The sequence below is a fragment of the Rhea americana genome, unplaced genomic scaffold, assembly GCF_003343005.1.
Source record: "Rhea americana isolate MKP2758 unplaced genomic scaffold, rheAme1 scaffold_308, whole genome shotgun sequence".
Taxonomy (NCBI): Eukaryota; Metazoa; Chordata; class Aves; order Rheiformes; family Rheidae; genus Rhea; species Rhea americana.
The window spans coordinates 708583-722481 of NW_028186433.1; the positions used below are offsets into that span (position 1 = coordinate 708583).

The 13899-nt window shown below is 37.1% G+C and overlaps 1 protein-coding gene across 3 annotated transcripts in view; it reads right to left on the bottom strand.

Annotated features, from left to right (window-relative positions):
• Positions 1 to 13789, bottom strand: part of TANC2 (tetratricopeptide repeat, ankyrin repeat and coiled-coil containing 2) — a 238284-nt gene extending 224495 nt beyond the window's left edge. For all 3 annotated transcript variants that reach the window (XM_085309950.1, XM_085309949.1, XM_085309948.1), the window contains exon 1: positions 13689 to 13789. The gene's annotated coding sequence lies outside the window, so the exon portion shown is untranslated. The remainder of the gene's footprint in view (positions 1 to 13688) is intronic.
• Positions 13790 to 13899: the final 110 nt, after the last annotated feature.

Genomic DNA, 13899 nt, shown 5'->3' on the forward strand with positions numbered 1-13899 from the left:
AAAAAAAAAACAATTAACTATGAAAACCAAATCTTTCAGTCAAACTAGATGTATCAAATATGTAAAGGAAGTGTTTAATGCTTTTAAGTATATATACTTTTAATAATCATTTCTCTTTTTTCTTTTTTTAACAGCAAAAACCCCACACCTTCCATTAGCACAATCATTTCATATGCAACAACTCCAATACTAGGAGTAAACTTGAAGGAACATAAACCTCTATCTTTTAGTAGAGCAAGTACTGACATACAGCACTTACCACTGTGCCYTTTTTAGCTTTTAGTATTTTAATGAAGGAGTAGGGAGCATCTTAAAATTGCCAAAAAGAAATAAGAAAACCCTTCAGATAGCAATTACGTGTCTCCTTTAAATTATGTAATAATTCCAGCCTGAGACTCAGTGTTGATTTCCACACAGACACTCCAAAAAACTTTTAAACAACATTATTTGCTTTCGTGCATATAAGCACCTATCACAGGAAACCAAAAGCTATTTCTCCCCCAAAACAAAGAAGATGTGTCCAAGACCATTTTAGGTATAACATGGTGCATGTTACTATAGGCCACCCTATTTTTYGTACTGTTCTGAACTTGGTCTGCCTCAACTATTCCATAGGTTGAAGTTTTGGAGCTAGATTAGATTCTTTGCCCTTAAATAGAGTTAGATAAGGCTCCAGGATTTGTTCACTGTCTCTGAACTGGTTGATGTTCTTTTGGATTGCTTAAGTCAATGCTTAATATAGGTAACTTTTTAGCATTTCTAAGCATATTTAGATGTCACAGCTCCTAAACAAATTGTTGTAAACCATCTACAGTTGGAAAAGACAAGTTAACTAATTTCAGCTTTGTTTTCCATTCTATATTAGAGTCACAGCATGACAAAAAAAGTTCAGAAAACTGAAGGCATTTGAAAGGTAAGCCCACCTACTGTGATCTGGGATATTCAGCAAATGAAAAGAGTCTCCACAGTCAGGACACACACACTGTTACAACCAGAGCTTTGGAAGCCATAGTTTTAAGATCATTCCTGTTTTGTTTTGTAAGGAGAAATCAGCAGTCACTATACATGACCTGCATGAAACCAAAATTATCCTTTGCCATGGGAGAGATGTCTGGAGAAAAAAGGAAAGTGATAATCTTTATTAAATGCATCATTTTATGAATTGCTCCTATAAAATTCCAAAATACAACAGCATAATCAAATGTTACTACTTGATCCACACATATCGCAGAAATCAGATGTTCTTTTTAACGGTAGAATGACGAACACTCAACATGCTTTTCACTGTCAAAAGGAAGTATGTATAYCACTTAGCCTGACATGCTGACCTGCTCCAGCTAACAGCCATTATTTCTGTTCCTAAYCCAGTGAATACAGCAATACGTACGCTTGCTCAATGTGGAAACCATTCTCCAGCAGGCTGACGCACATGCACTGCCCTTATTTTTATTACATCTTGCAGGTCACACCATAACCAGCCATGTTGCATTCCTACTTACTCGTAACATTAATATTTATTCAAATTTTCTTGCAAAACTTGCATTGAATCGGTCAGCCAACAACTTGTCACACTTCATGCTTTTTTCTGCTTACAGTAATGATGATCCACAAAGAGCCTGAAATCAGAATATGGAATTGTAGGATTGCTGCCAACAGACTTCCTGCACTCAAAGCTTGTAGCATATGGATAAGCTCTTAATATAATGCAAAAAGATGACTTCTTGAATGTAAGCAGTCAGGACTGGCTTCATACAGAAGTTGAGCAGAGCGTCTAGACTATGAGCAAACTGCCACCAGATATAAATCTTTGGATTTATAGTACAGATGCTTGACAAGTATAGATTTAAGGTGCACGAGTTCCAGAACTGCAGGCTTCAGTAAGCATTTGCATGCATCAGATGTGAGAACAGAGGCGATATCATGTGACAGTTTAGAAGGGTAAATCCCCATACGTGCCAGAGTCAATCCTAGTATAGCCATAACTAAATGGGTAATTAATACAAGATTCACTCTGCATATAGTATTACCCTTTAACTTCACAAAAACCCAAACTGTGCTCATATAAAATACAGTCTTATAAAGACACAGAGCAAAAAAACTAAACTACACAAAAAAGTGTTCACATGTAAAGCAGTAAACTCATCCAGTAATAGCAACTCATCTGCTTTCCTCGTGGAAAAATAGTCTTGTCTAAGAGGAAAAATGCAGATATCTTGAAGCACATTTTATGCAAGAATTTGAAGTTAATTGTAATAGCTTTCTTCAATGCAAAAATTTATTTGTAATAAAGATAAACAAGAACACGTAGTATGCATATACAACAGATAAAACTTATATAATTTATTCAGGTCACATGAATGTTGACATTTCTCACAAATAAAATATCTAATTGAGGTAACTATTTTAAACAAGGTCCCTTTATATCCACATCACTTAAACTATGCTTCTGAGTACAAAGAGGTTGGTATAAAGATTAAAAAAACATACTCAGGAGTTTACTGAAGAGTGTTCATTAACTTATTTTAATGCGTATGTATGCATACACCAGCTTCAATGCTGATTGTTTCAGAAGATGCAAAATATGGCAACATAACATGGAAAGCTAATTCGGTGCAGGGAGTATTAATACATTCAGTAGACTTAGGGAAAAAAAAAACTCATCCCCTAGACTTGTTAGGCAGTATTACAGACATTTACAAGAGACAGAAGAAGTAAAAAGAGAAAAACAAACAGCAACAAAAAAAAAACCCAAGGAAATAAGAACCACCAGATGCAAAGCTTATCTGCTTTATGAAGACCCCTGCAGTTACAGCTGTGCCAGGGAAGAGAGAGAAAAAAAAAGAGAGAGATTGGCAAAGTCCCCTAGCAGAGAGACAACGTATGTTGACACAAGCGTAGCTAAATCATCTACCCAAATAACGTGAGAACACCACAAGCACTCTTTGGAAACATATCTGCATTTATGCAGGAATTTCGTCAGCACGCACACATATGGCTCATCAGGTCCTGAGCAGGTCTGCAGTAAGAACCCAGATCTGAAATAAAACTCCAGGGAGATTTTGAGCAGGGTTCTGGCTAAAAGAAGCTTCGATCTACTTAAAATGTATACATACATATAGGAAAATACAAACTGAAATATTCTTTGCAAATAAATATAATTCACAACTTGCCTTCTGTAATTATTTCCTCCCACTACGTTCTGCCTACTACGTGGTTCATACAAGAAGGTTTACCTTATCACATAAAGAGACAATGTGAAATTTATGATTCCCTCTGTATTTCCTTAGCTCTGCATGTATGCAAGTGACATCTAAAGTGTTCTATTTTTCATTTTAATTTGGACATCTTACACATCTTCATACACACCAAACTCCATTGCTTCCATTTTCGGAGAGCTTATTTTGTTTATAGGAGATTTTTAGGAGAAAAAGGATTTTTCAGAGGTAATAAAATACAACCAGAGCAAGCAAACTCAAAGTATCTTCTCACGCTGTTCTCCATTGTTCTTTTAGATGAGCTCAGATTGAAACAGTTACCAAAAAACTGGAAAAAGTTTGACGCATCAGCTGTTCAATTCTAAAATGTAATGTCAGCATTTCATATTTTCTCATGCAGATGGCATCTTCCAAAAAAATTTCCCGAGTAACTATCATCTAATTTCATATCTGTCTTTCAGGTTAGTTCACATTCAGTATTTTTCCACTTTAAAAACTGTGCGATTCAGGGATGGGCATCTATTTAAATATCAACTCAGTCAGATATGCTGCTCTTTTGATCCATCATCACATCTTTAGCATATCAATGGAATAAACCTCAGTTACAGGCTTGGTCTATCACAGCCCTTCATCCTTCTAAATTACAGAAGTAATGCCTGTGTCTGGACAGTTAAATGGAATTTTCCACTAAAACAGAATTAATCAGGCTGTTGCATTCGTTACTGCAAACTGCACAGTGCATCTTTTGGTATTTACAAAAATGTGGTAATTCACTTGTGTCAACGTTTAATTTTAAAATGGTTATTTACAGAACTGCCATTTTATTAGACCATATCAGTCAGTAGTACTTTTATTGCCTGCAGTTTATGTACAAAAAGTGCATGCAAAGGATCATCTTAAATGCTTTAGTAGGCATGGTATTTCTTTTTGTTATTTTTCCATCACTAAACTTTTCTATCTGAAGATAATTAGTGATTTCCAGCACAGAGTATGCCCCTCCTTCAAACTGACTGGCATCGTCCACTGTTTTCACTGAAGCTGAATGAATAGCTGCCTTTAGTCAGGATCCGCATTTATACGGAATAAAGGAATCAAGGGAGATTTATAGTGCTTTCCTTTCCTGGTCTGTTACTTTAATTCTTTATTTCTTTTTTTTTTTAAAAAGGGTCCAATTCTTCCTATATACCCATGAAGCTCTCTTTAATTAAAACTTAAAAGTTTGGGTGTAGACTGTTGATCAATTTTAACTGATAAATACATTCTGCCTATCGATAAATAGATTTCATAGTTTTTTCTAAAGTGGTAAGAGTTTTTAAAATGCATAGGAATTTCCCTGAATGTTTAAGGAAGTAAAACTTGCAGTTACACAAGAGTCCCGGTTCTTGCAGCATGCCCTAAAGCTAGCAGGGTGCACAGAAGCATCCTCTGTTTCAAACACCCCACTGGCCAGTGCTGACATTTGTGCACAGTCAAGCCTTTTACAGATTGCTGAGGATGAGGCAAATTCAGTTGTATTATCTATGATTATATACTTTTTACCATGTATAATGTTCTACCAGTCAGTATCAACAGCCTTTTAAGAAAAAAATGCAACTTAAAGGAGAAGGCAGTATGCTAAATCAAGAAGATTTAACAGTCAAAAAGAGGATGAAAAGGAATTGAGTTGACATCCTGCAACATCACGGGATGTCCCAAAGCCTGAGCACAAGGAAGACGTTTGAGGAAGGAGACTTCCTTTCACTCTGAGTTGGAGGCTTTCCTCTRGGCAACTCAGTAGCCACTTCAACAAAAGGAGCAAGAAAAAATAACAAACCACAACCCCAGGAACAATCCAGAATGTGGCTCAGTCATCATAGCAAGTAACAAAAATCCCTTACTATTGAGGAAAAGCAATCATTACAGTCCATTTTTCCATCTTTTTTTTTTTTTTAATTTTGGGGGGCTATTGCAAACCAATACTAAGTAAAATTTATTACTAAACAATATAAATTAATCTGATAATACTACTCAGTAACATTCTGATTTTCCTCTCAATCCTTTATCATTCTAATAAATCAATCTTTCAGCCGTAAGTGCATTCTACTTCTTTGGAGATGAGACCAGGACTACCAATCCCACAACGTCCTTACGAAGCACTATCCCAGGGAACATCTTCACCAATAGGAAACTCCCTTTCAAAGTCTCCTTCTGCCCATTATTTAAACCTTCGTTTACTCTGAAGAGCCTAGTTCCTTCATTTTACAGTGAAATTATAAATATATTTATGTACTGTAGGACCCTTGACTCATCAACTCCCTCAGTTTCTCTCTTTAGACAGAAGAACTCCAGTTTGTCCTTCTGTTTTCCCACACGTTCTCTAAAGCTCTCTGCCATCATTCCTGTTCCTCTAAACTGGATTCACACCAGTGCGGCTCATCTCTGGAAGCAGAACACTGTAATCCCACTGAGATCTTACCAGAATTAGGTATAGTCCAGAAATTACTTCATACATCTGTAGAAATTATTCTCTCAGACATCTTTCTCTCACTACAAAATTTGCCTTTTTAAAAGAAAGTGATGTTGTTTGTATTCATCTTATAATCCATCAGAGTCTCAAGGTTCTTTCAGAAGAAAAAATATTCCCTTTTTTTTTTGGTAAGAATAAACTCTGGGAAAACTGTATTTGTTTGCATTATAAGGTAGTTCAATGCTACTTCTCCATTTTTTCAATTCTGAATTCTGTTCCTGCCTTCCTATTCTTGCAACCTCTTAAAGGTCCATGTCCTCCACAAGTTTAAATGATATACACTCAATTTTATCATCCAAGTCACGAATCAAAATACTCACTAATACTGATGCAATACATGCTCCTGCAGGACTTCGTTCAAGATATCTTTTCAATTATACAGTGCGGATGACTGTTCTCCAGTAGCTTGCTAACCTATTTTTGCACACACTTTACAACAGTTTCAATTATACCATGTCTCACTTTTCATACAAGAATATCACAAGACACAGTATCAAAAGCCTTATTAAATGTTAGAGAATCTAACATTTCTCATTTAGCTACAAAGCTTTGTAGTCTTCTTACAGCAGCTAACAATCATCTGCTCAACAGTAGTAGGACAAAAGGAGAAAGAACCCAAATCTTTCAGTTCCCATTTGGTACAGGTATTAAATCACCAGACCACTGCATTACTCACCCTCTTAAAATAATTCCTAAATTTCAACCTTGCATGTAATAACCTAGTTGGGGTTTACATAATAAGAAAAAAATCCAGCTTTTAAAAAAATGCCTAGAGGGTGGCCTAGCAGGCATTTTGGCCCATATTCCCCTGACTTACGCCCCTCACACTTCCTTTAAAATGCCGGCAACTAAAACCTCAGTATAGCCCCTCCACGACTGAAAATACTTCTCAAGTTAGCAAAAGCAAATACCTGCATTTCTTTCTCTTTGGAAATGCACACCAAATTAGATCTACACCATTTGGCTTGTGATCACAACTTGTAACTGGCAAGAACTCCCACTGTTATTACTTTTTGGGATAACTACTACCCACATAGTGACAGATGGTATATTCCACCTCTGCTGAGGAGGTGTAGGAGCACTGCCTGCTGTCAGCACTGGCTTTTGCTTTTTTCCCCCTTCTATTATTTTTTTTTTAAATCAAGACACAGATAATATTACCCATCTGAAGAGAAAGTATGTGGGCATATGCAGTTCTATTACAATTTAAACCTTCAAAGAACAATCTTACTTTCTCTGATGGAGTCTATTATCCTAAATCYCCACTCCTCAAGGCAAAAAAGCTCCAGAGATTCCTTGAAAGAACCCCCAAAGATTAGCCAAGGTTGGTGCCAATGGAAAGCTGCTCACAAAGATTTCAAGCAAACATTAATGTTCCAACTGTGAAGCTAAGCATTATCATATTAATAACTGTTTCAGACAGCAGAGAATTGAGTTAGGGTCCTCAAATCAAATCTTGCGTTGAAAATTCAATAGGAAAGAATTATTGAAATAAGAGGAAAAAATCCCTGTTAAATAAGCAAGTAGGAGRTTTCTCCCTCCATATAATATCAATGAGCTATTAAACTAAAGTTATTTACAAATGTAAATGCTGCTAGAGCAGATAATCACAAGACCCCAGTGCAAGCAATTACAGAAAGTAACAGATGAAACTAGTCTGTAAAGTATTTAGTACAGTACAGCAACAGGCAGCTATACACATAYGCATAGAAAAACTCCCTAAACCCATACGATTTTGCACATATCCTTAGAAACGTAGTCACATGAAGAACAAGGCTTGCCAGCAAAATCCATGAGTATACATATCTATGGAAATTTTTTTTATATTGGAACAAGTAGCCATGGCAGAGACAGACATACAACACTTTAATGTATAGCAACTAAATAGTCTCATCTTGTAATTAYCTTGATAATGAATAAATTACCCTGTCCTTGTTCTGCACAATACTGTTCTTAAACTTCTCTTAGGTATACATGTGTGTATGTGTTCACTATATATATATATATGATATATATTTTTTATTATCATAAATATTTTTTTGCTAAGCAGCTTTGATGGTGCCACCGATCTTGACCATTCAAATCACTACATCCATGGACTTCTGCATACCTCCATGGGCTCAGTTCTACAGCCGTCAAGAAAGTTTGAGTCGCTCTTCCTTTTGGGGCTTTTCTCCAAGCACAGCATGTTTGTAAAACCTATTTCCACAATATTTTACTTGATCCCCCTCTCCTCCAAGAATCTTCCCACATTCTATTCTCAAGAGAATTGATGGAATAATAAGTTGTTTATTGGTTTGTCCACTAATCTCCCCTTGTTGAAGACTTTCTTCTACTACACTTGCAAGAAACAGACTGCCTAAGTCTATCCCAATTATCTGCTCAGTGACCAACCCCGTATGCTCACATACACATGCTAATCATCAAGAACAGTGCCAAAAATCTGTACACTGCTAAGGGAACCTTAAGAAAGAAGTACAGAGAAGGGACTTGAGCCCCAAAAGGCCATGCCTTCCACTTTCATTCGAGTTACAGGCCACGCTGCCATCCCTCCGGTGACTCCGTAACTTCGGGTGAACTGAAGAGCGTTCCAGTTTTCCAATAGTTAACATCCCTCAGTGCTACAAGAAAAATATCAGGAGTTCTAGCTAGCATTCAGCTCTCAGTCACCAAATGTGTTTATCTGGAACATTAAGAGCACACTCCTATTAAAAAGTCTCTCTCTCCCCAGAATAACCCCACAGCAGAGAATGGAAGATGTGGTAAGAAGGAAAAYTGCGTGTTTTTAAAGAGCTAAATAAGAGGACCAACAAAAGTAAAGATATGCCGTCAGTATGCATACCACTCTGCATTTTGTTCCTTCACTTTCTAATAATGTTTCTTCATAAATACTAACATTAACTTCATGAGATCTCAACCCAAGACGGCTGAAGCACTTCTGAGCTGAAAAAGGCAGTGGAGCTCAGAAGCACCAAAATCTGCTGTGCCAAACCAATGGGACAAASCAGGACCTTTACCTTCACTCATCAGCACCACCACCACCACTGCTCTGTTCACACTATTCTGATTTTAAAATCTTTAAAAAAAGATTCTCATAGATTACTGTAAAAGATACAGTTCACCAACTACTCAGCAGTATTTCATTAGTTAGAGATGTATGTACACAAACTTCTGGTTTTAAGTGTTACATAACAGAAATTTGTAACATGTTATTGATCCTTGAAAACCGAGCCACCTTCTTCAATGGCAAAAAAAAAAGATTATGTGGAAAACAGGATGTAAAGAAAAACAACTCATCATGATGACAATTTCTCTGCTGTATCATACAGAAGCTGCTCTAAAAGAAATGAGCACCAGCTTCTAAATCCAAAAAGAGAGAAGCAAGAAAGTCTGCCTCCATCTTTCCAAGCTTGGAAAAGGCTTAGACAAATGGCAGACAAACATTTGCTATTTGCATATCCTTGCATCATGGTACAGGAACAAACACAGCTCTGAGCTTTCCCTACTTTGATCCGCATAATAAGGTTAGAAATGCTAATCAGATGACTTTTCAGTAACTTACGTGAAGCAGGGCAACATGAATGGAGCTGGCTGTGGTGCAAAAAGGATTATTCATATAACATGATTTTTGCAATACTGGATCTTAACTTTGGATATATACCATGTACTTCATTATTTCTCAATAAATACAAGCAAAAGACAGTGAGTTACAGTATTTTGAAATCATGAGTAGGAGAGATCTCTAACAACAAATTACTCCACAGTCCAAGAACAAAATTAAAAGTAACTCTAGTCTTCATACCACAGTGCTATCAGTCTACTCTAAAGGATATTCTTTCAGTCACCAATATGTTCTTTTCACAAAGGATAAATAAATAACAAAAACTTCTAACAGCTGAAATGTCAACATGCATGATTCATCRCCCATTTTTTCATTAGTTATATCAGTTCAAAAGAAAACACTACTCTAACAGATTACTTCCCTACCTATTAGCTCATACAACATCATTCCTAATCAGGACGAGGGCCCCAATTCAACAAGAAGGCAAGTAAAGACTTGCATGCACAGAAATAGTAACATGAACTCACCAGGATTCTTCATGTTCCTGAAGCACCTTCGTGYGCCTTTGCCGAATTGGCACTTAAGGATCACTACCTAAGATGACTTATTTGGTAAAACTAAAGCTAAYCAATTTTAATCTTTATGAAGCAACGATGTTGGGGAGGGGGGGAGGGTAAGATCAGAGGCACTCAGATTTCAAATTTCAAAAAAACAACATGCCAGCACATAAGCCCTCCTCTCAGAGCAAGGGAGTGCTTTATTTAAAAAGTAAATAAAAATAAAAATGACTAAGGAAGCAGATCTATACCAAGCTTTGTTTTATGTAGAATACACATAAAACCAAGAGTCTTTTATAGATGTGTGTGTGTGTATATATATATATATATGTATATATACATATATTTTAAACACAAGTGAAATAATCCCTTTGAAATCAAGTAATCTCACAATGCAATGTCAAAACAAACGAGTCAAATAAGCATATTATACTTTTTATGTTATGTCATTACTAATTAATAAGCATTTCATAAAGATGAGCATTTTCAAGATGGAGCTGCTGATACCACAGTATAAATTAACTACTTTGACACATATTAGAAAGATGGGCAAGAAATGCTGCCCAGAAAGCAAACCAGAGTATTCAGTGAACTCTGAACGTATTCCAAAGAATTTTCTTCTTTATTTAAGATTTCAAACAAAATAGAATTATTACCATATCACCTAAAGCATACAATGTTTTTGTTCAAAATCCAGTAGGGTCATACCTACTCTTCCACCAGAATCACACAGCCAATTCTACTTCCAGAGAACAGGCTAAATTGCCCTCCAGTTCGTCCATCACTGTAACCCTGAAACTAGACCCTCTCGCCACCAGTTACGTAACTAGAGCCTCAAACTGAACTGGATGGGGCAGCTTCACACAGGCACAATTTTGAGACTGGGCTTTAAATTCCCAGTTTCCCCCTTCTTAATGTAACTACATGAAGCAAGCCATTATCTTTCCTTTATATATTAAGGAAAGATATATATAAGTAATTACTACTGTATTTCAGTCTCATACAATAATGAGACTAACCTAATTCTACATAATATAACAAAAGTTTGTTTTCTAAAGCTTATAAAATCCAGTTGGCAAACAYGAGATACATGAATGATCTAGCACACTCCACCCGTGCATATATTTGTGGATACGTTGRGCTTTAAATGCCGATTTATCTTCAGTGCATTCAACAGGTATGTTCTCAACTTTGAAGTTAAAATGAAAATGTTATTCCAAGATGAAAACTTAAAATTACAAGAGTCAGAAACCACCAGTAGGTTCAATTCTGATCTTTCTGAAGAACATGGTAACCTCCCACAGATTTTATTGGTAAGTCATTAGGTCTGTATGACTATGCTGCTTTTGCATGCTTTATAGATACTGAAAAGAGTTGCTAGAGGTTGGAACCTTCTTATTACATATATCAGAAACTAAGTGCAAGACACAACCTCAAACTGCTAATGAAACTGGCCACAAGGATTTTAATCAATGACATCAGTAAGGCTGGGTGTATTCTTTACATTTCACTAAGCATAAACAAAATACACTCACTGAAGGCCAGTCACTGCACATCTAAAGGTAACATTCCAGGAGATATTTTCAAGGCTTCACACGAGTGTACGTCAAGTGCGAGTCCACAATGAACACCAACCATTCACCGAGCTCACTGCTGCCAGAAAGGACAGTTCCAGCCATCCTATTTCCTGGCATATATTCCTGCATCCTCCTTGTGCCACACTAATGTTCAACATGTCAGTCCAGTTTATTGATCCAACTAGAAATGAACTCTGAGAAAATAAACAAATGGCTTTCATTCACCAAGCAGCAGCTCAAGCATTCGACTTGGTCCAAGAGAGGGCTACAATATCAAGCTACGCTTTGGGGACTAGGGGGAAAGATAGAGAGAAGAGGTCACTGCYTTTGCAGCAGTTTTTATAATCAGCTTAATCTCACCAAGAAATTACACTTATAGTCATTTGCTTATCTGCATGTCAATGGAAGTCATCTTCCACCAATCATGTGGCTCTATCATGCCACATTATTTTCAAAATTCAGACTCCAAATTTARTCTTTACAGAAAAAGAATCAGTGTGTACACTTGTTGCTTTATATATCAAGAAAGAAACAAATCTGGAAAAAAAGTCTTCAAAAATTTTTAAAAGTGAAAAGATTTTTTTATCAAATTTTTCAGAACTCAGCATTACAGGTGTTACTAGCCTCTCAATTGATCACAAGTTTAACCAAAAAGGTTAAGCCAAAGGTTTAACAGAATCAARATATAATAGAAAGTAATGTGCATGTAATCTGAAAGATTAAAAAATAATAGTTAGATAACTTAGAAACACCTTTTGGTTCAGAAGAGATACTCCTATTAAAAAACGTGCAAATATAGGATCCTGAGCAAACCAATGGAAAACATGGGAAGACAGGAATTGCTACAAGAACAATCAATACTGATATTCAGTTTATTTTATAACTTTATATTACTCATTCAGTTTCCCTATATATGTAACCAGTAATCCATGTTGTAATTACAGGTCTAAATCTGTACAAGTATGCTTCAATATCCTATGACCACAACCAAGATCCAAACACAGCACGGTCCTTCCATTCCTTTCCACTTCAATYGGTGGGAAGCCTGGAGTACGCATAGCCTTTTGCATTTATGATACACCTTGCAGGAGTTACTAAGGAAAGGAAACAGCTCTTTAAGGAGTTGTTTGTTTATTTTTTTAAGAAGCCCCAGTCATAATACCCACAGACGTCAAATGGCTTAAATATCCTTTGTCCAAGAATTATTCTTGTTTTTCCTGATAATTTATTCATAGAGCCAAAAAATGGAATGTTGATTACGGTAAGCTGCAGATGCAATATACTATAGTTTTACAACTCATTAGCACATTCATTATGTATTTTAGAGGTACACACAGCACTGCACAAACTACATATGATCTAAGGTGYCTCTCACCATTCATGTGACTGTAGCTAGCAATTTCTCTTCAAAATAGACATTCTTAGCAAAAGGTATTTACTTTATTTGCCCCTTTTTTCATTTTTTTCTTCTTTTAATTCACACATTAGGAAGGGATGTTTTTGGTTTGGGCTTTTGTTTTAAGGATTAAGAAAGAAAAAAAGGCAAAACCCAACCTTCAGCACTCTGAAGATATCATTCCAAGCTCCAGCCTAAGAAATGCTGCAAGCAGGGGTCCATGGCCATGTTGTTCTCCATGGCACCCTTGCTTGTTCTTCTCCCAGTTTCAGTGTTAATTTGTATTCATTCAGTATATTGTAGCAGGCCTTCACTCCCCAAATGTATTAATTAGCCTTTTTAATTCATGTTACTTAGCGTCTCAAGATAGTATTTTCSTCATGCTAGTTATTTGGTTCCGAACTTCCAAACGCAAATTGGGATGAGAATCTGCCTTATCCTTGCAAAAACATACACAGAAGAGAAGCTGTCTGCCTCATTATATCTCACCTCCTTTTTTACATTTTAGCCCCCAACAATCTGCCCACGCCTGTAATAGAAAGATACTGTGTGTCATTAGACTCCTTACTCACCCTATGGGAGGAATAAGAAGGGAGGATATTTAACCCTTGTTTTTCCTCAAGCTGTACARAAATATTTGGAGGGAGGGAGGGGAGCTTTGGGCGCGTTTGCTTCACATGCAGTGTATCTGCAGCAAAGTCCCTGCAAAATAAGAGGCCAACATGCAAGAAATGCCTTCTTATGGTCTTCCTTAGTGCTTAGACAGATAGAAGGAWCTGGGTGTGGGGGGATTTTTTTTTTGCCCGGGGGGGGGACGGGACTGGTAGAATAATTCTTGCACTGTGTGACACACAAAAGGAATATTATGCACTTACCTCCTCAGCTTACATGCTATTTTAAGAGACAGACGATTCGCAGCCGAAAAGATGCGGTTTTTGGACGCGTACGTGTACGCTGCTCCGCGCGGACCTGGAACCCGGAGCCGCTCGCACACGCGAGCGCGACCCGCAGCGGAGCCAAGTTTCATCAGCGGCCAGCGGCAGCGTTGGGGAGGCGGCGGGCGCGGAGCCGCCCGCGCCGCCGGCC